Genomic DNA, 22,215 nt, shown 5'->3' with positions numbered 1-22,215 from the left:
GAGGCGGGTCCCGGCATCACGCGGCGGACTGTGGGAAATGTCCAGCAGAGGGCGCCCCGAACCCACAGGCCTGCCGGCTCCTGCGCTCGAGGTCGCCGGGGACGGGTGGGAGGAGGAGGTTCTGCGTTTTGGCCTCCTGCCCAACCCAGCCAGGTCTTCTGCAGAAGGACCTGGACTCTGGACAGGGCTAAGTGACTCTCGCTGGTGATGGTGGAGAAGCAGGAAGGGAGGGACGTCCTGCACCCGTGCTGGCCCCAATCAGGGCTGTCCATGCCCTTGGGACGTGGGAGGAGGGTCTGTCCCACCCAGTGCGGGTAGGCGGGGACGGCTGTGTCCACTCAGACAAGAGGCTCTTGGCTGCACCCACCCCGTTCGGCTGCCACCAAGAGCACTCTTTCACCCTTTTCTCAGCGAGGCAACTCTGCAGGGCAGCCTTCCCAGCATGGGCAGGTTTGAGTTAGGGGCTGCCAGCTGGACAGAAGAACCTAAGTTCTTCCTTCGTGAACGAGGTTAGGCAGACCCTGGCTGGTCCATGCAGACACTCATTCTTTCTTTGTGCAAATCAATCATGAGGCCTGGCAATGCCGCCTCCGAAGGAGCTCTAGAATCTCTGAGAGGACTTGGTCACCAAGGTTGGGGTCCCCCCGAGGTGACCCCAGCAAGTTGGCTTAAGCTCTCTGTTTCCATTAACATGTATGTAAAAATGGCGAACATACTCATGATGGACCTGCTGAAGACTTCTGCTGGGAGGGTGGCGTGAGCAGTGCCTGTACAGGGCGTGGGCTTCAGAAGGGTTACACGCGACCATTTGTTCATTGACGCCACTGTCATCTCCCTCCTGGACAAGCCAGGCCACCTCTCTCCGCCGACACTCCCCAGACTCCTTGGGCTGCCTTCATCTCCCCCCTGCATGGCCCCTGGCATCTCCTGTCCCCAGACAATCTGTGCCCCCGTCATCTCCCATGCGTGACCACCCAAGCTCCTAACTGGCCTCCCCGACTAGTCTTGAACCCTTCCATCCATCATTCAGGCTGTAGCCAAACTGACTTTTCTACAGTGCAAATCTGATCACATTGTTCCTGTTCAGTATTCTCTGAAGGCTTCCCATTAAACGTAGGGTTAAGGTTCAACTCCTTAATATGATTTACGAGGCCTTTGGTCATCTGGCCAGTGCCTATTGCTCCAGCCTCATCCCTGTCCCCAGGACCATGGGGGTCCCAGGAAGGTTGGAAATTTGACACTCATCTGCATAGTTTTTAAATATTTGCACATTTATCCAATATTTTTTGTGACTATAAAGGGTATCCCTCTCTCTTGGTGAACCCAAGGGCTTTAGAACATGTATTCTATGCAGTTGACCTGCCAGTTGATCTGGAAGTGTCTCTCATTTGACATTCCCTGCCCTCAGATGGATCGTTCACCCTCCTTAAAGGCTGACTGTATGTCAGGTGGATTCAGTTTCAAACATCTCATTTGCCATAAAGAGCCTCCACCTTTCCTACCCAAATCGGGGCAGCTGTGTGCATTGGGCTGCTCTCAGAACTGCGGTCCTTACCCCGGATGCACTGACAAGAACACAGGTAGGTCAGCACCAGACAAAGGCACTTTTTAAATCTCCACCTGAGGACACTGTTTGGAGTGGGCGGTGCGAGGTTCTGATCCCTGACCCTGATTCATTCCCGAGGTATGTATGCTCCCCGGTGGGTGGGTGAGTGCCCAGGGCTCGCTGGTCCCTCACTCAGCCCTGGCTCACTCCATCACAAAACCAGTCTCCTGACTCGGAGGCTCGCAAGCATTCAGAGCCAATGCTTCTTTTATAAAACTAATATTTCGTAATGTGCCTTCTTTCCTGAAGTTGAATTCATAGGTATGTAACTCACCTATATATGTGATTTCCAAAAACATTCATGTAATACCCAAATTATAATATAAAGGAGGATTAAAAGGAAGGTAATTTGTCATAAAATCATATGTGGGGACAGTGGACCCCCTCAGAGAAATAAAGAAGGAATCAGAAGCTTGTCCCGTACCAGGGTCCCCGGGAAGGTGACAATCACAAGTGCACACAGTCACAGTCACAGGTGTGCCCTGTGGGTGAGGCCATTGGTGACGTGATTTTCCGAAATGGTGACCAACTCTTGGCTGACATCCAAATGAAACAAAGAAGAGCCTCCCCTCCATCGACACAGTGGTCGCACTCCTGGAAAGTTCAGTGACCATTAAAATGGGGCAGGAGAGGAAAATTTGCATTTATATGTAAAAGATGAAGTTAGATTCTAGACGCAGATAATTTCAAGCAGGGTTTTCGCCCACTAATGGCCGGGGAGACGTCAGACTGTCATGTGGGACGTGGGCCCATCTTTGTCGTGGGGACTGGCTGCTACCCTGCAGGATGTCTGGCCTTCCTGCCCACTGCTGCTGCTGAGTGCCAGTGGCTCCCACACACACGTTGTGGGGACAGATGTCCCATCGGGGTAGGGACAGGTCTGCCCCTGGGTGCACCATGGGCTAGTGGGTCAGGCCACCCCAACCCCCAGGTCTTGGCTTATGCTATTCCTTCCTCTCCTTCTCACCCAGGGAACATCCGCTCTTCCTGCAGCTTTGTCATTCCTCCTGTGGAAATGCCCTTCCCTGCTCCCAGGGCCCCACCCACTACATTTTGAGAGCCTTGGTAACTCATCCATCTCCCCCCAGGAAGCCAGGAGCCTTCACCCTTCCCCATTATTCCCTAGGTCAGCTTCAATGCCTGGTAGGTGCTCAATAAATGTTTGTGACAACTTGAATCCTAGTAGTGGGTCTTGTACTGTGCTGACTTGCTCTGCACAGCAGCCCAGGAAGTATTCTTATTCATATGTCAAATGAGGAAACAGGCTCAGAGAGGTCAGGTGACATGCCTGAGGTCACACAGGGAACTAGGAAATGAGTCTGGAAGGTCAGATCCTCTGGAGAGGCATCTTCCACTCTTTCTTACTGCCCTGCTCACCCTCCCACCCCTTTTCCCGCGGCTTGCCACCAAAGACTCGACCACCAGGCCCCCACCAGCCTCATTCATGACCCCGCCCTTCTGGAGTGCAGCCTCAGACTCTGGCCTGACCCACACACCTGCCCCCTGCTCCTGAGCCCAGTCATGCTGTCACCTCCCAGCCTTCCCTCCACCACCTCCAGCTCACTCATCCTTCAGGGCCCAACTCCAGGGCTGCTTCCCCTCCCCATCCCAGCACCTAGCACGTCTCTTCCTGCCCCTGCTCTGCAGGCTGCACTTTGGAGCACCTTTTAATCATCCCCTGCGATGGCTAAGAAGGCTGCTGCTGCTGGCTGGCTAGGCAGGGCTCCGTGTCCCTCCCCAGGCCCGAGCTGGCCCTGCATCCCCTGCCCAGGTCAGAGTCAGCATGGAGGGCCGTCAGCGGAGCCACAGATCACGAAGCAGATGACCCTACCTCAGCATCTTCCTTGCTGGGTCCCCTCGTAGCTGCAGTGACAGGCGGCAGAGGAGTTAGCCTCTCCGGGTCTCAAGTTTCATCACCTGTGACATCTGTGAACTGACAGTTTGGGAGCCAATGATCTTCGAGTTCTCTTGCGCCTTTCATATTTCAGGATTCATTCAACAAATATTTTTCAAGGACTTACTCTGTGCCTGGAGTGTGAGATGTGTTCCAGAACAAAATTAAAGGTCCTTTCTTACCTAAGTCAAACCCTGCCTCACCCTATCCTCCATCCCCACCTTCTCCTGCTCACCTCTTAACAGCGCCTGACTTACCTTTCATTTCCTGGGCTCATCTCTGTAACGGCTCTGCCAGCAGCGCCTGGAGTAGGGCTTGGCACAGTCTGTCAATAACTTGTAGAATGAATGAACAAATGAACGATTTAGGGAGTCAAATGATCTGCATGACATCCAGGACCATTACTGACCCTGGAGGAGGTCACGAGAACAACCGCAATGCAAACAATCTTTGGAAGTGGGTTACAATCCACAGGACGCCCCTGTTACTGCTTGGAGCTTCCCTGTACCTGCAAGAGGTTGTAGACGGGCCAGGTGAGTGCTGCCTGAGACGTTCTGGCTTCCCCAGTTCTCCCCGGGTGATGTGCGTGTTCCCCTGCCACCAACAACCCACCCGCCCCGCCACAGCGAGCCACTCCCTGGATGCGCCGTATCTTTTCTTTTCATACTCTGTGCCTTTGCTCATGGGGTTCCCTTTGCCTGGGAAGGCCCTTCCCCAGCCCCTGTCCCTGCTAGGCACATCCCTGTTCTTCCTTCCAAACCTTAACTCTGCCCTCCCTGAAGCATCCTGGACCCCTGCCCATTCTGGCACAGGGGCTGTATGAATTACCAGGTGGGCACCTGCTCCCTGCCGCCCAGGCCGGGTGCTCCTGTGCCTGCCACCTACAGGCTCAGCCCTCAGAGTTTGCCGCTTTTCTCACTTCCTGGGAGGCTGAAAGCAATTCAAGGTCAAGGCCAGTGCCAGGTGCTCATGGCAGGCATGGACGACACAGGCCCCTGGCAGGCAGGCAGGCTGGCTGGCCGCCACCAGTGCCTGGTGAATGACCCGCCGTGTGAAGGTGGGCATGTCATTGTCCAAATCCCCCGTGCTGCTTGAAAGTTCTTGGGAATTTGATGTATCAACTTTTTACACTGAACACGGTTGGTTTTTTCTTTTTTTTTTTTTTTTGGTCATTCCACATCAAAGCTCTTTAAAAGGAGGTGTCCAGCTCTTTGGAGGGGATTTCCTGTCCTCCCCGCCCACTGCCCCATGATTTTTTAATCTTTAAAATTTTAAATTGAGGTATAACTTACATACCATAAAATGAACAAATCTGGTCTACAGCTCCATGACTTTTTACACATGCTTACTCTGAGAAACTGCCTTTGAAATCAGGATGTAGAACTTGACCCCAGCCCTCCCGGCTGGCTCCCAGTCAGAACCCTCCAAAGGATTCTCTATTCTTACCTCTACCACTATAGGTCATTTTTGCCTGCTCTTAAACTTCAGGGAAATGGAATCACACTGGGTGTGTCTTTGTGTCTGGCTTCTTTCACAATCACACCGTCTGTGAGACTCATCCATGTTAATGGATGAATGTAAGTAGTTCATTGTATTAATACACAATGGATTTTTTCCACTCCTCTTGATAGATACTCAGGTTGTTCGTAATTTGGGGCAATCATGAATAACACTGCTGTGCATGTTCTTGTATACCTTGTATACATCTCATTTATTTTATATAGATAATGCAATCATGCTACCCCCGCCCCTAGAATCTAAATATAACAAATCACCACAGGTTAAGGGGCTTAAAACAACAGGAATTTATTCTGTTACAGATCTGGAAGCCAGAAGTCTGAAATCAAGGTGTCGGCAGGGCCACGCTCCTTCCGAAGGCTCTGGGGGAAGATCCTTCCTTTTCTTTTCCAGCTCCTGGTGGCCCCAGGTGGTCCTTGGCTTGTGGCCACATCAGTCCCATCTGTGCCTCTGTCTTCATGTGGCCTCTGCTCTTCCCTGTGTCTCTCCTCTGTGTGTCTCTTATAAGGGCACTTCTCATTGGGTTTAGGGCCCACTCAGGTAATCCAGGATGACCTCATCTGGAGATGTTGAAATTATATCTGCAGAGACTTTTTCCAAATACAGTCACAGTCACAGGTTCCAGGGATGAGGGCGTGGACACATCTTTGGGGGGTTGCACCATTTCACCCACTACAGGTACCAAATGCATGGAGGGGAGGGAAGTGCCCTCCCACCGTTGTTGTCCAGAGACCCATAGCCCGCCCCCCAGAGTTCCTTTCTGAGACAGTCTCTGCATAGGAATATAGGTATTTATATGTGTGTGTGTGTCATTTTTACACAAATAGTAGCATTCTCTATACACTTCCGCAACTTAGCCTTTCTTACTTACTTAATGCATCTGAATGACCATCCCATAGCTACAGCTGCCTCATTGCTTTTAACATTGTATGGATGCACCGATCTTTATTTAACTGTTCCCCTCTTGATGGATATTCAGGTTGTTTCCAATCCTTTGCTATTTCCACAAGTGCCACAAAACCCATCTTGGCAAGTGATGTCTTAGTCCACATCCATGAGCCTCTCTGTGCAGAAAATCCTGTTTTCCCTTTCTTGCTTTTTAAAAGACAGTATAAGAGGATTAAGAACTATATTTTTAAAAAAATCTTCCCTCATCCCCACCACACCCACCACTCTGCATATTCCTTTCCAGCCTGGTTCTCAATCAGAAGTGCCTTGCAAAGTTGGAGGCACAAAACACATTTTTATTCTGTTCCATGGGGTACAATGAACATTACAAGAGCTTTCCATGTTGCTGCACAGTCATCAAAGTTACATTTTTGTGGCTGTGTGACAGGGTCCCTGGGCAAATAGGTCATGATTTATGAAGCCATTGCTGTCTGCGGACACTTCAGGGATTTTTCCTCTTCCAGATAATGCTGCAGAGAACATTTTTCTCTCCAACAGATTTTTAATAATAAAAAAAGGATAATTTCCTTAGAATAGATTTCCAAGCATAGTTTTATTCAGTCAAAGGCTAGGAACGTTTTCACGGCACGACCTGCAAGTTGCCAAATTGCTTTTCCGAGGGTTCAGGCCTCTAGATGCTGACACGGGTGGCAGTGGGGCCTGCCTATCAACTAGCCCTGTCCCAGCATTGAGGCTTAGCCTCTCTTGTCCGAAGGGACATGTGTGGGGGCCCCTCAAATTTGCTTTGATCCAGGTGCTCTTGACTTCTCTGTCTCTCCTACCTGTGCCACTGGGGATTCTTTGAACCCTGGTTTGGCGACTTGGCCTTGGCCAGACCACTTCACCTTTCTGATCTGGTTTCCGCACCTGGAAAATGTCAGATGACCAACTGTTCCTGGCTTTCTGGGATGCGGGACTTTCAGAGCTGAAGTCAGCCATGTCCTGGGCAAACTGGGACAAGTTGGTCAGTCCAGTGAAGGCCAGATCACACCAGAGCCCCGCAGAGACTTGCCGTGAGTGACCAGCTGATTGGATGGAAGGGCAGCCCCAGTGCCCAGAGCTGAGCAGCACACATTAAATGGGCACTGGCTGAATTCACGGATGGTTCAGGTCCCGGGTGCACATAAGCTCTCCTTTTCTTGGGCCCCCATTTTCCTAGCACTGGGTGTCATTCAGGAAACTGAAAATAGAATAAAGTGGTGTAGAATAGAATAAAGAAGTCATAGTTTCTTTGACAGTCTGCTGCCCCCTTGCTGAGGCACTCACAAATCATCTGTGTTTGAGACATTCACTGGGGAGCCCCCAGCCTCCACTACGTGGCCTTAGTGTCCCCGACCTTCTTCTGCCTGGTCCCCATCCCCAGACCCCTGGCCTCTCTGAAGATCACTTACTCCTTGTCATTTTGGGGGCCAGTTGGTAGGAACTCCCAGACCCACCTCAGCTCCCAGAACCCCACCCCCACCCTCAGAGCCCCCGAAGTGTGCAGGTGTTGGAGGAGGTGGCGGGGGGGGGGCAGTGAGGATTCCGGCCACTCCTGAGGTTGACCGTTTTCCATAAATTTGTTTACTCTTTGAATTTCCTCCTGAGCCTCTGTGGGTTTATGGCTTTGGGATTTGCATACCTTTTTCACTGGAAACTGAGTTCCTGTTGTCTTGCCAGCAGCTTTTTTCTTGGTATATTTTTATTCTTTTCTTTCCTATTACCACGATGTGAAAGATGGATCTGAATTTTTCTGTTTCTTTATGACAAAAAAAATAGAGAAAATTGCTATGCCGTGTTGTTCTCTTTGAAGTCTGGGCGTGTTTGCACGTGTGCAAACATGCACACAGATACGGGTGAAATCGGCTTTCTGAAACTCACCTTGTGTGGTTTTGTGATGTCTGCTGGGGAGAAGGGGATGGTGTACGCCCAGAGAAGGGTATGAATCAGGGAGCATTTACCCAGACTCTTGGATGCAATTTTGTGTGGGCCCCACCCCTGCCCCTCACCTAGTGGGCACTCAAGAGTCGTTGAATACATGAATCTTACTTATTCCTTTCAGTCCTTTTAAAGGAACATTCTAGTTGTAGCTGAAGCTCCCGACCTCAGGGGGCCCTTGTACCCAGGTTTCCTCTTCCCTGTTCAGGGATACATCACCGCTCTCTAGTGTTTCCCTGTCCACGCTGGTTTTCATATTGTTTCTATTCCTTTGTTTGCAGAAGCTAGATCTAGCGTTTTCATGTTTCCAATTTTTAGGGGTGGGGAGCAGGAATTAGGTTTATTTATTTATTTATTTATTTTAAAATGGAGGTGCTGGGGACTGAACCCAGGACTTCGTGCGTACTAAGCACGCGCTCTACCCCTGAGCTATACCCTTCCCACTGTGTTTCCAGACTTTATGTAAATGGTGTTATGCTGTCCGCGTCTCTGCAGCTTGCTTGTGTTGGTCACTTTCATTGTCATGTGGTGCTTCATTGGGTAGATGCACCACAGTTAATGAGCCATTCATTGGCTGGTGGCTGTATTGGTTTCCCAGGGCTTCTGTCATACAATGTCATAGACTGGCTGGCTTAAACAACAGAAACCTATTCTCTCACGGTTCTGGGGGCTGGAAGTCCAAAGTCAAGGAGTCGGCAAGGTGGGTTCCTTCTGAGGGCTGGGAGGGAGACAGTTCCATGCCTGTCTCCCAGCTTCTGGTGGCCTCAGGCATCCCTGAGCTTGTAAATAGCATTCTCCATGAGTCTCCCCACCATTTCCTCTCTGTGCGTTTCTGCCTCTGGGTCCACATTTTCTTCTTTTTATAAGGACACCAGTCCTCTGGATTAGGGCCCATTTGTATGACCTCATTTTCGCTTAATTACATCTTTAAAGAACTATCTCCAGACACAGTCACATTCTGAGGTACTGGTGGAGGGGGGTGAGGGCTTCAACTTATGAACTTGGGTGTGGGGGACACAGTTCAGCCCATAACACCAGTGAGGCCATTGCTCTCCATCCTGGTTGCACCAACACACATTTGCCCGCAGCACGTAAGCCTTCCTGCTTCTCTGTGTCCCCACTGCTGCCCATGTTGTCAGACTTGTTCATCTGCTGCCAATCTGCTGAAGATGCTTGTCACTGTCACTTAATTCCTACCTCTCCCCTACCCCCATTTTTAGTGAGATTGAGCATCTTTTCATGTTATGTGTCTGCTTTGGTGAATTCCCTGTTGGTGCATTTTTCAGTCGGCATTAAGAGCATGTTTCATATTGATCTGTAGGAATTCTTTGTAAGTCCTGGATACTAACCTGCATTGCGAGGCTTTCCAGCTGGTCTCCAGTTCGCCTTTGCACTTTTTTATGGTATCCTTTGATGTACAGAGATTGAGAATCTCAGCTCAGTCAAATGCTTCAAGCAACAGGGTTTATGTTGTTTGAGAAATACTCCCCTACACCAGCGTCACGGAAACACTGTCTTATATTTTCTACTAAATAATTTCAAGCTTTGTTCCTTACATTTTGGCGTCAGTCCACCTGGGCTTTATTTGCGTGTGTGATATATGGAAAGAATCTAATTTTGTTTTCTCAGATGGATTGCTGGTGGCTGTACTCACCCCTTTTCGTTCCCTGGTCTCCCTGTTGGGCCAAGGCCCCAACCTCCTGTCCCCTGACATCAACATACTCAAGGATTTTCCTCCAAAAGGGCTCAGCCCTCGATGTGTCAGCCTTCTCTGTGGATGATCCCAGCTAGAGCCGGCAGCTGTGGCTGTGTCCTTCTGGAAGGGGCTGCAGGGATGGGTATGGTATTAGTTTCTTGTGGCTGCCATAACAAATTACCACAAACTCGGCTCCCGAAAATAACAGAAACTTACTCTCTTACACTTTAGGAGGCCAGAAGTCCGAAGTCAGGTATCCTCAGGGTTAATTCCTTCTGGGAGTTCCAAGAGAGAATCTGGTCCAGGCCTCGCTCCCGGCTTCTTGCGGCCTTTGGCAGTTCTCGGCATTGGTTGGCTTGTAGATGCGTCATTCCAGTCTCTGCCTGCACCTCTTGCAGCTTCTCCTCTATGTCTCTGTGTCTGTCCCCTTCTCTTCTCTCCTAAGGATCATCAGTGGATTTAAGGCCCACCCTCATCCAGGGTGATCCCATCCCTGAGATCCTTAATTACATTTGCCAAACCCTTTTTCACAAGTAAGGTCGCAGTCACAGGTTGCAGGTGGACATATCTTTTGGGAGGGGGGCCACCATGCAACCCAGTGTGGCTACTATCTGTAGTGGGGAGGAGAGTTTCTCCTCACAGGGTCTGGGAAGGGGTAGTCCTTCAACAGTCGCTCTCCTGCCCACCTGCCTCTTCCTTCTGACCCCCTCATCTGGTGAATGGCATCCAATCTGCCAGTTTTCTCTTATTGCCTACCCCACTCCCAAATCCAGTGATGAGTTATGCCACTCCTGGAAATGTATCTTCAGGAATTGATTGAACAGCATGAAAAAAAAGATCTTGTTGTTGCTTTGTTAATCATATTGAAAAGTTGGACATAACCCCCAGGAGAGGAGGTAATTACTTAATGACTTCATAACATTTGTTCATCATGCAGACTTACCTAGAGACTTGGAAGTGGATGGGGAGAGGTGAGCGCAGAGAATCAGAAGGCGTGGTTGCTGCCTCCATGGTGAGGGGGACCGATCCACACAGGATGATCTGAGGGTCCCATAGTGTAAATGAGGAAGTGGGCGCCCAGGGAAATCTCAGGTGTGATCCAGGGGCCCGTAGCTGATCTGAGTCCCTGAACCAAATCACGAGGGCTAAGTTTACTCTGGAGGGCCAGGCTGAGCCAGGAGGGAGGTTTCAGGAGGAGGGCAGCCTGCATAAAGTCAGCAGCAACTGCTGTCCCTCTCTGGGACCCACCACTGGCCACCAAAATTCCCCAAACCTGGCAACACGGAAAGGTGGATGATTAGGTTAAAATATATAACGTAAGAATTGATTCAGAAGAATGCCCCAAAAAAGAGAACTTCCAAATGATCCAGCAGTCCTGCCTCTGGGTGTTTACCCAGAAGAACAAATAGGGATTCAAAGAAGTGTGTGTCCACCCATGTGCATAGCAGTACTGTTCCCAATTGTCAAAAGGTGGAAACAACCCAAATGTTCATTATCCACAAATAAATGGATCAGCCACATGTGGTCCATCCATACAGTGGAATATTATTCGGCCTTAAACAGGAAGGACATTCTGACACATTATACCATGGGCGTACCTTGAGGACGTTATGCTGAGTGAACTAAGCCAAGCACAAAGGACAAATGCCCTATGAGTCCACTTATACAAGGGACACAGAGTAGTCAGATCGTTCACAGAGACAGTAAGTGGAATGTGGTTGCAGGGGTGGGGGGGGTGGGGAGTTAGTGTTTAATAGGGACGGAAGTTTAGTTTAGGAAGTTGCAAAGTTCTGGAGGTGAATAATGGGGAAGGTTGTGTAGCAATGGGAATGTCCTTAACGCCACAGAGCCGTACACTTAGCAGTGGTTAAGGTGGCCTATGTTATGTCATGTGTATTGTACTGGAATTTTTTTTTACAAAAAGGGTACCTAGGAAAGTAGCTGATTGGTTTTGTGCGTTCCTTTGTCCATTTGGCGAATCTTTTCTTTCTCTGGTTCAGGCGGAGGGAAGCAGGTGAGGCTGCTGCCTTCCTGGAGTCTCCAGGGAACAGGGGCAGGCAGACCTTCACTGAGTCATATCAACTACAGGCATGCATTTCCCATCAGCAATTAGGTCTGTGACCTTGGACAAGCTGCTTCTCCTTTCTGAGTTTGTTTCCTTCTCCGTCAAAACGGGGACAATGACCTAATAATGATGCTGGGGGACTCATGAGCATCCTCTAAATCGTCCAGGTGACCGTGCTTAGTTTAGAAGGACTTCTGTATGGGTTAGTTCCTTTTTCGGGTTTACATCAGAGATAGATGCTTTGGTTGGGGAGGGTATAGCTCAAGCGGTAGAGCGCATGCTTAGTATACATGAGGTCCTGGGTTCAATCCCCAGTACCTCCTCTAAAAACAAATAATAAACCTAGTTCCCTCCCCCACAAAAAAAAATTAAGAAAAAGAAATACATGCTTAAGGACAATAGTAACATGATTTGTGTTGTACAGGAATGGAGTCAGGCATTAAATATATATATTTAAGTCATGTGCAATCCTTTTATATGCATAGACGATCTAGAAGGACATTCACCAAGGTGTGAAGAGTGGGCGATAGGATGTCAGGGAATTTTTTTTAACTCTCTATTAAGGGATTTCTGTCTGGGTGATCTCAGGCAAATAACCTGACATCTCTAAACCTCAGTTGAGTTTCCTCAACTACAAAGTGATAGAGTGGAGTTGTTTTTTTTTTTTAAACTCTTTATTGTGGGAATTTTCAAGCCTTCACAAAAGAAGAACTAGTATAATGAACCTCCATCACCCAGCGTCAGCAGTTAACAATAAACAGCCAGTTTTGTTTTATCTCTTCTTCCCCGCCCCTCCTCCTGTTGGTTATTTTAAAGCAAATCCCAAACAAAGAGACTCTTTAAAAAAAAAATCACCACAATACCATTATCGCCTAAAAATTTTTTAAACTATCTCTTGGAGGTGGGGGGTGTAGTTCAAGTGGTAAGGCGCATGCTTAGCATGTACAAGGTCCTGGGTTCAATCCCTAGTACCTCCATTGAAAAACTAACTAACTAAATAAACCTAATTACCTGTCCCCTGCAAAAAAAATTTAAAAATTAAAAAACAAAAAAAACTTCGTAAATCATCTAACATCTAATCAATGTATAATCATCTTCGATTGTCCCATAAATGTCTTTGATTTGTCTTGCTTGAATTGGGATCCGCAGACCCAATTCACATTATATATCCATTTCCCCAGGGCTTTGTTAGGATAATTTCCAGACATCCAGGGAAGGGGGAAGGACTTGTACAGTGAACACCTGCATCACTTCCTAGATTCAACCACTGACATGTCACTGACCCACCAACCCACCCGTCTCTTTACAGTGGAGAGAACTTTGCAGTCTCTTTTAATCCAACCACCATCCTTGCTCTCATGTTCGTTCTTTGCCATTTACTTGTGAAGAAACCGTGTCTTTTGTCCTACAGAATTTCTCATCTGAGGGTGAAATGAGCTAAAATGTGCATAGTGCTGAGAATATAGTAGATACCTAAATAGGATTCATTATTCTTTGTTTTGTTATTTATCTGAATCTTCTGATTTTTCCAGGGGAAAATGTATCGTTTTCGTTTTTTAAAAAAAGTTTTAAAAGAGTCCCTGGGCTGCTAGGGATTATTCAAAGCTACACTGGTTTGTAGCCACCAGGGAGTCTGTCTTCCATTTGTTTGTGGGGCCAACCCCATCCACTAGCCCTCAGGAAGGACCACCAGTGTCGGGCAGTTGAAGATGGCAGAGTGAGGGAGTGTGGAGGTGGGAAACAGAGCCAGAGGGGCTCAAAGGAAATGCCCCAGGTGGACTCTGGGGGCCAGGAACCAGGATTGGCCCCTTCCCCACCCCCCGGGGCAGTGGGTGGTGACACCAGAAGGGAGGCCCAAAGGAAAGGCAATAAGGTGTAAACAGCTGCAGAAACCCCAGGGGAGGGCAGAAGCAACATCACACATGATTAGGATGGAGAGGAGGCATATAGCCTGGTTTCGAGGGGCTGGGGCAGATGGGAAAGAGGAAGAAGAGCCCCCCAGGGATTTGACATCACAGACAACTCCAACAACAAGCAGACAGATGACAAGTTCACAGGAACCAGCATCCTCCATCAGCCACTGGAGAAGAAAAGCAGAAGACTGGTGGGAGGGAGCTCTGGGCCTCGTCTTGCCACCTGTCACCTTTGTAGTCTTGGGTAAGGCTCCTTCCCTTCTCTGAACCTCACTTTCCCTGACCTGCAAAATAGGAGAGGTGGACCAGAAGCCCCCTAGGGGTTTCTTTTAGCTCTGGCATCTCACTGACTACTCACAGGCGATGAAGGAGGGGGTCTCTCGGCTGCCAGGATTTGGATGCATTGGTGACCCCCTTCGCATTTTTCCTTTCAAAGAGGCAAACACCAAGTCCAGGCTCAAAATTATGAGTCACCAAGACAAAGTACCAAATGAACACAGACTGCAGTGTACACCATTCTGGACTCCACTCCTCACCCTGCCACTTCCTGGCCCAAGATCTTAGGTAGCATTCCATGATGGATTGATGATGTCTGTCATGGCCAAAGAAATGGGCAGAGCCGGCTTTCTCCACCCTAAACCCAGATACTGGGCTCCCAAAATGCAACTCATCCTCAGGGGAGATTTGACTAATTCACCTCGGAGGAAAATCTGCTTCAGTTTTTTAGCCAAACCAAATAGAAAAGCGAATAAATATAGAAATAAACCACTTGCCTAAACCCCTGGCCCAGGACCCAACCACCTGTCAACCACTACCATTGTGAAACCACAAGGCCAGAGGTCATGCCAGCCAGCTTGGATGCGTGGGTCACTGTCATCTATGCTGAATGGAAGTCATTAGCCCTTTGTGAGCTGTTCAGGTTTAACGCCTCTAAAATTGCCTGATGAAACTGGAGCATGGTGGAGAAGCTCAGACAATGGGCCACCGTCTGAATGAAGGCTCCTGAAATGCCGCACCCGGAGTTGAGTCATGCCCCACCCAGGATGCCCGAGTGGATGGTCCTGAATCACGCTGCTCCCTCTGAACTGCTTCCTGTGGACGCTCCGTGTGAACTTGAGGATGGCAGGGCAGAAGTGTGTCCATGCCTGTTCCGGGGGAAACAGGGCAAGCGACACCCACCCTCTGGGGCTGAAAGGGAGTGAGGCAATGTGGTGAGAACTGGCTGAGGCAGAGTGGAACTGCTGTGGCTTAAACTGTGCCCCTCAAAAAAGGGGACACTGAAGTCCTAGCCCCCAGTACCTCTAAATAAGGACCATGACCTTATTTGGAAATGGAGTTGTTGCACATGTAGTCAGTTAATCTGAGGTCACAGTGGAGTGGGGTGGGGGGGCCTCATCCAGTCTGACTGTGTCCTTGTGAAAAGCGGAAGTTTGGACCTGGCCGCACACAGGGAGAACTCCTGGAACATGAAGGCAGAGGCTGGGGTGATACTTCTGTCTACAAGCCAAGGAAAGCCAGACATGGCCCGCAAATCACCAGAAGCTGGAGGACAGGCACAGAACAGATCCTTTCCTCAGCCCTCCGAAGGCAATGACCCTGCTGACACCTCGGTTTAGAACTCCTAGCCTCCAGAGCTGTGAGAGAGTACATTTCTGCTGTCAAAGCCACCCAGTTTATGGTGCTGTCTTACAGGGGCCCCAGGAAGTGAACTCAGATGCTGACAGACCAGGATCTTGGCGTGGCAGCCTCCTCTCTGGGAGACCTTAGGCAAGTTACTTTCCAGCTTTGAGCTGGAGGCCCAGAATCTGAGCCTCAGGGGGCCTGTTGGGATGAAGTCCTGAAGCACCTGCACTCCTCACCTGGGTATTTGGAGATGCTGGGAGACTGGGAGATGGTGACCACTTAGCCCTGGGGACTGGACTGAGGTGGCCACTCTGGGCCAAGTGCCAGACACAGAGCAGAGGCCACCAGTGTTCCATGAGGCACCAGGACAGAACCCCTGCAAGATCAGGACGAAGGAGAGAGAGGAGAGAGGAGGCTCTGTGCAGACCTAGCTGGGTGTTCAGCGTTGGCTGGGTTCTCACGTGTTATGTTCTGTCCACAGACTTCCCTTCCTTGAGATATTGTGGGGACAATATTTTAACTGATCTCTTTGGCTGTCTTTGGAAGCACTTTGAACACTGTAAAGAGGGGGAACACATCTTCTTGTAACAACCGCCCCACTGAGTGCCAGTTGTGCAGATGAAGAAGCCGCGGGTCCTGTCCCCAGGGGGTCCCAGGCCAGGGGAGGGTCAGAATGTCCCAGGGGCTGCAGGGAGGGGCCACGACAATGCTGTCACACCTGCACCCCACCTCCAGTTCAAAATGGAATAGTGAGCATGGCCAGCAAAGTCTCAGCATTTTCCACTTGTCAAGCGCTCTTGTGAAATGTCAGATATCACATTCTTCCCCTTCCTCACCGTTTTTTCTCATTTTGAGACACTTGGGCTAACAGAGGACTTATAAAAAGCATGACTGGGGCTAAAATGGGCCACACGGGATGGTGGCTAAGAGAGCAAGTCTGGTATTAGATAGACCAGGTTCAAGTGTGATCTCGGGCAAGTTAATTAACCTCCTTGCACATCAGTTTCCTCATCCATACAATGGACACAATAAACCTTGCAGTTTTGTAAGGATTAATTTAAAGGAGTCAATGTAGGCAAAGTGCTTACACCAGTGGCCGGACATTTGTGGGTATTTGCTATCATCGGTAGTAAAATAAAGAAATGCACAAGGTTGGGGAACACTGTGAAAGAAGTGGTTGCTACTTGTGATAAGACATTTCTTGGGGGAGAGGGAGCCTGTCCACTTCACAGCGACCCCTGCCTGACCACCCTTCTCGCCTCCAGGGAACGGTCACCGACAGCCATATTTGTACAAGTTGGCTCAGACACTGGCTGGCATGGGCATCTGGCCCAAGCTGAGCAACCAAGTCCTTCCCTTAGAACTGGACCAAAGAGCTCCTAGTTTGTTGATCCTGGCTGGTCTCGTGAATGGCCACCTTCTGAAAGCCAAGGTGGGAGGAGGAAAGGCACAGAGAGAAGCAGGTACTCAGAGCAGAGAGACAGCCCCTGGGTCCCTGGTTTCTGGGTTTTCCTGAGACCTGGCTACCCTCATGCCCTTGAGGTTCTGTGAGACCTCCTCGATTCCTTATAACCCATTTCCGCTCTTTTTGAAGCTACTCTGATTAGTTTCTGTTGCAACCAGTGTCTTGGCTAATACCTGGATGCTGCAGCACGCCTTCTCCTCTTGCCTCTGCATCTGCCAAGGTCGGCTCCCTGGAGCTACAAGAAAAGGTCCACTCCTTTGCTTTCAGCCCAAGCAGACTGCAGTCAGTTTCAGTTTCGTGCTGTGGTTGAAGAAAGAACAAACCGAGAGTTGAGAAACCATTTTCTCCCTATCATGTATCGGGCACTGACTTCTTCCTAAGCCTTGTTCTGAGCTCTTTACATGCATCATCTCAGTAGCTCAATTGTGAGTATCACGACTGGATCTCGGTTTCACAGATGAAGAATCCGAGGTTCTGAGAGGTTAAGAGGTTTGGTTGGTATAACCCAGTAAGACGGACAGCTGGGATCCAGATCCGAAGTGTGTGCTTTCAGTCTCCTCACCATCCTCCCTGGAGCCCCTAGATGGCATCCTCCCGTCCTCCTGCTGTGGGACCTTGGACAAACCCTTGATCATGCCTCAGCTGATGGAAGGGGGGTGTGGGTAAGTTTTGGAAGAGCAGCACGTACTCCACACATGTAACACCTTCCCCCCCATCCCATACTTCCTTTCCTTGCTTCTTAGCAACTGACTCAGAGCGGATGGAGGGGAAAGAAGTGAGGTCACATTTAAATTGGTCAATTTGAGCAGCTCACCACAAAGGCTGATGTGGGAGAGAGATGCAATTAATCTGAAAAACACAGTGGTTTTTATTTTTAAAAATATGATCCATGGCCTTCAGTCCTCTGTGTGGCTGTGCCAGACGTCCATTTCCACGAGTCAGCAACAGCCCGGCATTTGGGCTCTTCATAAAGTCCCCATGAATTTTTAAAAAAATGAATGGCATTCATTTCCCTTTTAAAAAGTAAAGCCAATCATACATGTTCATCGGAGATGATCTGGGCTTGGGAGGTGGGAAGAGAGGTGTGAAAAAGAAAACAATATTTATCCCTGAGTGTTCTATCCATGTCATGATGTATTCGTCAGCCACGAGAGGAATAGACCACAGTACAAGCACCAACATGGATGGATGTCAGAAATTGCTGTGCTGAGTCAAAGAGGTCAGACTCGAAGAAGGACATATCTTTTGACTCTATTTATATGAAGTTCAAGAAGGGGTAAAAATATCTATAGTGACACAAGGCAGATTGGGGGTTGCCTGGGGCCGGAAGTGGGTGGCTGCGATCAACTTCAAAGGAACACAAGAGACTTCTGGGGTTGTGGGAATGTTCTATATCACTATCTTGATTGGGGTGGTGGTTACCTGGGTGTAGACATTCGTCAACACTTATCTACCTGTTCTTTTAAAATGGGTGCATTTCATTTCATGTAAATTATACTTCAATAACATTGATTTTAAGAGGGAAAAGAATGACTTGTAATCCCACCACTCCACAGATAACTTGCTATTAATGTTTTGGGGTGGGGTGTGTGTGTGTGTGTGTGTGTGTGTGTGTGTGTGTGACTGTGACTCAGTCAACTGATTGTATCTAAGATTGTATGTAAGAAAGGTTAGTTTCAGAAAAACTCTCAATCCTCTGTAATACTTTTTAAAAAAAATCAACCTCAGACTTAATTATTTGGTGAACATAAAAGGCAGAGAGGATAACACTTCATGTTCCTTCAATGCCCAACTTTGCCCGTCCAGCTCCCCCAAACCAGAGAAGTGGGGGGTGTGATTCAGTAATCGCTGGGCTGCTAAGGAGGAAATGTGCTCCCACACCCCACCCCTCCCTCCCCACTGATGAGCCTAGAAAATGGGCTGACTTCACATCAGCTCAGAAGAAGGAGGGGGATGTTCACCGACTTCAGGACGAAAGCATGACTCCTCCTTACACCAGGAGAATAAGCACATTTTCTTATTTGATCAGTACATTAAATGCCATGAGTACAGAATGTGTGTTCCGTTATGCTGGTGTCTCATACCTGTTAAAAATGAGGTTGGGGAATGCTCTCCTGGATGATGTAATTTTGAGACAGTTTTCAGACGGGGCTTCCGGAGAGTTCCCCCAAAGCAACACTGCCGTGGGCAGCTGTGAAATTAAGAACAAACAATTCCATTGCCTGCTTTTGGTGTTTGGCATATTATTACAGACATGGCTTCATGCCATTAAATGGCTCTGAAAACACGACTTATACAACAGGTTGTACCTTATTTCATCCTGTGGGTCCCTTTGTTCCTTGATGGTCTGATAAAGCCATCTGTGAGTTTCCTCCAGCACCTGGAAAGTGGTGTCTGAAGAGGAATGTGCTGTTGCATGAGTGTGGACAATATAATCTCCCCCAGAGTGTGAACCACAGGCTATCTGGGAAACAGCCTATACCGGCTGAGAGGATGGGAAAACATCTTCCTTTAAATGAGGGGTTCTCAACCAGGACTGCTTTTGCCTCCCAGGTGACATGTGGCAGTGCCTGGAGACATTTTGGTTGTCACAAATCAGGGGCACTCCTGGCATTGGTGGGTTAAGGCCAAGGATGCTGCTAAACACCCTACCGTGCCCAGGACAGCTGTCTGCCACCAAAATTATCCAGCCCTCAATGTTAGTTGCGCCAACATTGAAACCCCTGCAGAGATGCTGTATTGAGTGTGCGCGCTCCAGTTGCTGAGCAGATGGGACAGGTTTGGAGAAGTGGTTTAGATGTGGACCTGTGATCAGGGCCGTGTAACACGGGTTCTAAAAGGACAGTGGCAACATGGAAGTGCTCCCACTCATTCCAAGTGCCTGCTCTATGCCAGGCTGAGCTTGACGCTGATTATCTCATTTCTGTGACTCTAGAAAAAGGTACTGTCACAACCCCACTTTATCATGTTAACCAAAGCTATACACAGCTGGTAATGGAAAAGGCAAGGCGTTTTTCTTCTTGGCACACTTTTTGGGCGGGCTCTTTGGGAGAGCAGGGGTGTCTGGTTCTCCCCACTTGATTATGAGCTCCATGAGGGCAGCATCCTGTGTGAACTGGATCTGTAGCCCCCCGCCAAGTCCTTGGCACTCAGTAGGCGCTAACAGACAGGATTTTAATGGCATCTGATAAAAGGATGCAGGAAGGAAGGAGAGCCATGTGGTCTAATGGTTAGAACGTTGACCTTGGGGTTTGGTTTCCAACCATTCGACAGATAACCATCATGTACCTGCCCTGGGCCCGGAGCTAGAGAAACAGGCAGGGGCATCCTGGAGCTGACCTATACTGGCTCATGAGAGCTGATTGATAATTTTTTCAGGAATGTTGCAAGCTGGTTGTCAAACAGCCACGAAACAAGATTAAATTAATATGAAGTTACAATTAAATAAATCATATTTTTAAAAAGGTAATAAAATTCATCACTTCCTAATTATTTTACTACGTTTCACTAGTATCTCTGTTCTGGAGGTTATTTATGTCTCTTTCAGGGGTCGCCAAACTTCTTCTGTAAAAGGGCCAGATAGTACATATTTTAGGCTTTGCAAGCCTTGAGCTGAGCCTGACCCCTCAGCCACTGTTTGCTGCCCCCTAGAATATTACATCTGCAGGGTGGAAATATTCTGTCATGGGGTGTGTCTCTTTCTGGCTTTGTGTTAGCGATGCATGTTGGTAACCTGAAAACAGCCTTGGTGAGACTATTTCCATCAGGGAAATTGTCAAATGATACAAATGAGGGCTTCCCCCGCCACCCCAGTAAGCTGATGGTTAAACATTTACCAGCACACCCCTGGACACAGTGATGGGCAGAACTGGAGTGGACCCTCCCCCCTGTAGAGGGTACAGTTTGTCGAGTTTGTGCACCATTTCATGGTGGGGTGGGGCAAGGAGGGAGCTGGGCAGACTGGAGAGGATCTCCACTGGAGACCAGCTGGAGGAAGACACCCACTATGGGCATGTCTGTGAGAAGGGTGGGGCTGCTAGAAGTGGGTGCTTAGGTGGCCCTCTTCTAGGGCTGGCCATCAGCTCTGATCTCTTCTCCCCAACAGGGACTTTACCACTTCCTTAAATCCCTTTGTGGGCTTTGAGCCAGGGCAGCAAGTCTCTTTCCCCTCTGAGCTGGCTCAGGGGGCCACTTCAGGGAACTTGGGGTTGGGATGTGAGCTCACAAGGGCAGCATCCTGCCTACTCACTGCAGACCCCCCAGCTCCGAGCACTGCGCTGGACATGGAGTAGCTTCTCCACCCAGGGTGAGCCCGTAGTAGGTTACTGACCCAAGTGGGAAAGGTAGTTACAGTGAGCAGGTGAGAGCAGGATGTTGTCCTTTGGTCTGGCTCAAACAAGGAGGGACTGCCAGCAAAGAATGAAGAAATGGCAAATCTGTCTGGTGACCTCTGTGAGCAGGAGCCTGAGGAGGGTGAAAAGGGTTTGTGAACTTCAGGGCCCTTCCCACCGCTCTATGAACCTCTCAGGTTTGATGCCAGGAGGGTGAACTCTAAGGGGCCTGGACTGTTTCTGCAGAGTCGGGATTCCTGTGGCGTCAAGGGTGATCTGAGTACCTGATCCACCCACGGAAACTTGATGGGCTTGTGTCTCCTACAGAGGTTGTGAGGGCTGCAGGGAAGGGGCTTCTGATGGACTCTGACAGCTGGACTTACTCATTTTTAGGTCAGGAACCTGGGACAGTGGGAGGCGAGGGGCTCTACACATCCCCGACTGAGTAGCAGTGCATATCCCATCTCACCGCACCCCCCATGTCCTGACCCAGTCCTACTGCTGGCACCCAGTCCTAAGCAGCAGGGGACAGGTGAGTCTGATGATCAATCCTTGCGTATTTCTTGAGTCCCAGCTGTGTGCAGGCATTGAGCTAGCCCTGCTGTCAACCAGGAACTCCTGGTTTCTGTTCTCAAGGAACTTCTTGCAGTATCTTGGGGGCTCCATGTCACTAAATTCAAACTAAAACCAAGAAATATTATTTAAAGATGACACTGATCAAATTCAACACTTTCTTTCTGAGTACCTGCTCAAGAAAATAATACAAAGGAGGAGTAGGAAATACATGAATTTCCAGGTCAAACAGAATTTCAGGTTCAAATCTTGGCTGGGTCCCCATAGTTGTCTGACCCTTTCTGAGCCTCAACTTCCTCACCCTTGAGATGAGGAATCTTAATAATTCTTGACAATAATTCTTGTCTTCTGGGTCTGTTAGTTGGAAAAAAGAACAAATATATAAAGCCCCCAGCATAGTACCTGGCACTTGGGTGCTGGTCATTTTATCCCAGTCCTGTTTTTGTTTTTGGTTTTTTATTGTATGTAAATATTTTTATTGAAGTACAATCAGTTTACAATGTTGTGTCAATTTCTGGTGTACAGCATTATACTTCAGTCATACATGAACATGCATATATTCATTTTCATATTCTTTTTCACCATGTTACTGCATGATATTGAATATAGTTCCCTGTGCTATACAGTATGAACTTGTTTATCTATTATATATATGTATCTGCAAAT

The 22,215-nt window shown here is 48.8% G+C and overlaps 1 long non-coding RNA gene across 1 annotated transcript; it reads right to left on the bottom strand.

Annotated features, from left to right (window-relative positions):
* Window positions 1-9,513: 9,513 nt before the first annotated feature.
* Window positions 9,514-18,871, bottom strand: LOC105089438 (uncharacterized). Its single transcript, XR_010382530.1, has 4 exons — window positions 18,730-18,871; window positions 16,819-16,945; window positions 9,796-10,019; window positions 9,514-9,709 (listed from the first exon to the last, which is right to left on the bottom strand). It is a non-coding gene; the product is annotated as an uncharacterized LOC105089438 (long non-coding RNA).
* Between the last annotated feature and the right edge of the window lie 3,344 nt (window positions 18,872-22,215).

The sequence above is a fragment of the Camelus dromedarius genome, chromosome 9 (assembly GCF_036321535.1).
Source record: "Camelus dromedarius isolate mCamDro1 chromosome 9, mCamDro1.pat, whole genome shotgun sequence".
Taxonomy (NCBI): Eukaryota; Metazoa; Chordata; class Mammalia; order Artiodactyla; family Camelidae; genus Camelus; species Camelus dromedarius.
The sequence above is the reverse complement of the archived record's forward strand: the minus strand, read 5'-3'. Positions and strand labels throughout refer to the sequence as shown.